This window comes from Sinocyclocheilus rhinocerous, unplaced genomic scaffold (genome assembly GCF_001515625.1).
Source record: "Sinocyclocheilus rhinocerous isolate Xijiao unplaced genomic scaffold, SAMN03320098_v1.1 scaffold5769, whole genome shotgun sequence".
NCBI lineage: Eukaryota > Metazoa > Chordata > Actinopteri > Cypriniformes > Cyprinidae > Sinocyclocheilus > Sinocyclocheilus rhinocerous.
The window spans coordinates 23,130-26,890 of NW_015645756.1; the positions used below are offsets into that span (position 1 = coordinate 23,130).

Consider the following 3,761-nt stretch of genomic DNA (forward strand, 5'->3'; position numbering starts at 1 on the left):
AGAGAGAAAGAGAGAGAGAGAGAGAGAGAGAGAGAGAGAGAGAGAAGGACTTGTCTGTCTGTATTTGTCTTTCACTGTGTTTCCTATTAGGTTTTAAAGGGGTCCTATTATGCTCTTTTACAAAGTCTTGATTTTGTTTTGGGGGTGTACTAGAACAGGCTCTTATAATAGGTTGTTCGAAAAACACATTATTTTTCACATATTTTACATTATTACAACACCTCTCTCCCCAGTCTGGCATGTACAGACTAACTAAAGTTGAAAAAGCATAATAGGACCCCTTTAAAAGATACTTGAAGATAAGATGTCCGCTCTGTGAAGCTGCCAAATACTTTATTGACAGTTGTTTAAAGGTGATGTGTGCAATTGTTTTGATGTTAAGTTCTTTGTCCTATTCTAACTCTAGACATATTCCAAATTTTTAATTGGGGATTTTCAGTGACAGTTCTTTTCAGTTTTCAATTCTTTATATTTTTACATTCCTTTCCCTCGAATCTGGAACATGGTTACATTATTGTGTGGAGACAAAAATATAAGTAATATTTAGACTAGGCTGCTCATGCAACCCAGAGGAAATTAGATCCTCCAAAACAATAGGTGGCAACGTGGAGAATATACCAGATGAAAAAGTAAGGAACAGACAACTACTATCCTGGGGTGCATTTCCCGTACAACAACGCAACTCACTGATTAACCACCATAGTATGATGCATTGTTGTGGAAACGAACTAGCTAGTCATGACTGTTTTCCAAACACAGTCACTTCTCCGTCGTTTGAACCACATAGTTCATCAATATAGGGCCATTGTTAATGATGTCACGCACATGTGGTGGAGTAATAACTTCTGCTAATTAACTGATTCGAGATTTCTGAGATGCTGCTGTATTGAACATGGCACCTGATGACTAATTTACTATTTTCGTTCCCTGTCATTTTGCTTTATTTGATGTTTGATACATCGCTGGTTTCCTCTTACGTCATACTCTGGGGTTCCCTTAGGCATTTATGCACATGCGTACTCTTCAAAAATGGCGCTTACTGAGGACACACTAAAATTTATAGATTAAAATGTATATATATATTTAAATAGAATGGAAGATATAGATTGTACTGCATGTTAGCTTGCTTATTGTGCCCAAGAGCATAATTTATTTAAGTCCATATGTCTTACTAACAAGAAACTATGCTTCTAACCACAGGTCGAGAGCTGTAGTTCCTACCACGTAAGTTTGTGACGCTGTTTGCGAATGTTCGTTTGAACTATGGTTTCGGGAAACACAGAATCGTTGAACTATGTTGATAACGACGGAACTAGCGACCATAGTTGCTAACGATGCTTTTGGGAAACACACCCCAGACTGGTGCATTTTAGGGTTTTGGGACTTTGGGATTGACTTGTGTTTAAAATTGTATTTTGAAATCAAGCTGCAATTAAATGCGCATTTAGATGCATTTATTTAAAAAATGATTTGATGTATTTATCAAACTTCAGTGTATTATTTGGATGTTTTTGTTCTGTGCACACTTTTATAGTTGTATCCTTGTATTTGAGTCAGGACCACTTCCATCAAATGTATATTTATTATAATGATAATGCATATAGTTAGTGTTGGCAGTATGGTTCTGTTCTGGGCAAACTCCACACGCCCGTCCATGCAGCCATGCTTGGACAGGCAGAGGAGAGCAGCAAGTCAAACCCCCCTGGGGTGACAGAACAGATCTAGTAATCATGCATACATATTACAATTCACAATTTAACATGAGTTTGTTGTAAACAGGCCAAAATTCTGTGTAATTTACTGTAAAACTGAAACAATCTCAAACAGATTAAATCAGATCATAATACAGGTTTTAGCTAGGTGGAGCTGGGGATGAAGGAGTGAGTAGAAGAGAGGCTGAATGAATGGGGATTTAAATAGACCGCTGTGATAGGTGTCAAAACTGTATTGGTACACATCAGGAACAGCTGACTGTCAGCTGATGCAAGCTTGACTGATGTGGCTTTCCTGCACTAACATGATGCTCGATTTGTATATAATTTTTACATCTATATTTTATATATTTTGCAATACATGCTTTTATGCTATATATTTTACACTTGTACATTTATATATACTAAATGTTTATTTTTATAGAAGTATTATATATTTATATTCTACTATATGCACTTTTAGAATATAAATATATATAATGTATGTACTAAATTTAAAAAGTATAAAACATACTTTTTTCATGCTTTGTATATTTATATTTTATATATTTTACTTTTATGATACTAATTATACATTTTTTAAAATAAAACTTTTATAATACATATTTTACTGTGAAATGTTTTGTAATACATACTTTTTTATAGATAATTAATTTACTTTTGTATTTTTAAAACAATATAAAACAACAACTGAACAGTTGTAATTTTATCTATTTTATGATGGGAAATAACCTGTATAATCTATTTTAAAATGCACCTATTAACCTAACCTGCCTTTGAATTTACATTTTTCTTACAATTTAGGAAACAATTGAGGTTTGAGTTTATTTTTGAAGTGTTTCTCTCATTTTAAATTTATTTCAATCATGACAACCCTCGGAACATTTTTGCATGGTGATGGATATGACAATGTTAATGTATTTGGTCTTGGCGGAATAGATCTGCTACGCTGCTGCTGAATTGCTGCTGCTGTTGGTTATTGCTGTAGTTATAGATTATTGCTGCTGCTGTAAGCAAGTCACCTGACTCAGGCTTGGGCGGCCTGAGCAAATAGTTTTAAATTAGTCATTCAAGAGTTGTAATTGATTTATTTTTGCTCTCCATTAAAGTTCATCAACGTTACTGCAATGGAAATACTTATCTTTAACTGATTAATAAGCTAACAAAATATTTGGCGAAAGAATAAATCACTGTACACCCTGTAGTTGTGGTGTCATATGCCCAGGACTAATTCTGCTCGTTCCAAGATGGCCTTGAGCAAGACACTACAGTGACTTCATTTAAATGCAGTTGTCTGCTTTTATATTGTCTAAATTAAAATTTGCAACATAGAAATGCTGTGCATGCTGCTGCTGAGAAAAATCTCATGACTGAATGCCTATGCAAGCTGCTGCTACTGCACAAGAGACTAAACTGCTGAGAGCTCCATTAAGTAGGCATATAAGTAGCTAGGCGAATGCCTATTTTACTCTAACATGGTGTCTACGCCAGACACGAGCGGCACAATATGACCATATCAATTGACCCATAACGATAGGTAAAGCGGTCCGCAATGTATGCAGTGCGGTCCCCACAATTCACAGAAACAAACATATTTTCTGGCTTCTTCTAATCAGCAGTTCTTGCACTCTGTACTACAACAGGTTTTTGCACACATCTCAATGATCATAAGTTCAATCATGACAACCCTCTGAAGATTTTAGCATGGTAATGGTTATGACAATGTTAATGTATTTGGTCTTGGCGGAATAGATCTGCTACGCTGCTGCTGAATTGCTGCTGCTGTTGGTTATTGCTGTAGTTATAGATTATTGCTGCTGCTGTAAGCAAGTACAGGAACTTACTACAGCCAATGCATATGGCGATACGGTGCCGTGAGTATTTAAGACATACTGCTGCTGCACAAATAGAATATAATATAACCCCCCAACAAAGCTGGAAGAAGAAACAAAACAATTAAATATGTATGCTGCTGCTATGCAATAATATGCTTAAAATCATCCTTATAAGGCAGAAGGAATATAAAAGATAAAACCCCCCAACACAAGC

General features: G+C 35.4%; 1 protein-coding gene across 1 annotated transcript in view; it reads left to right on the forward strand.

Moving 5' to 3' along the window:
- Positions 1 to 3,761, forward strand: part of LOC107706921 (BTB/POZ domain-containing protein KCTD8-like) — a 34,324-nt gene that overhangs the window by 2,743 nt on the left and 27,820 nt on the right. The gene's annotated exons all lie outside the window — the stretch shown is intronic.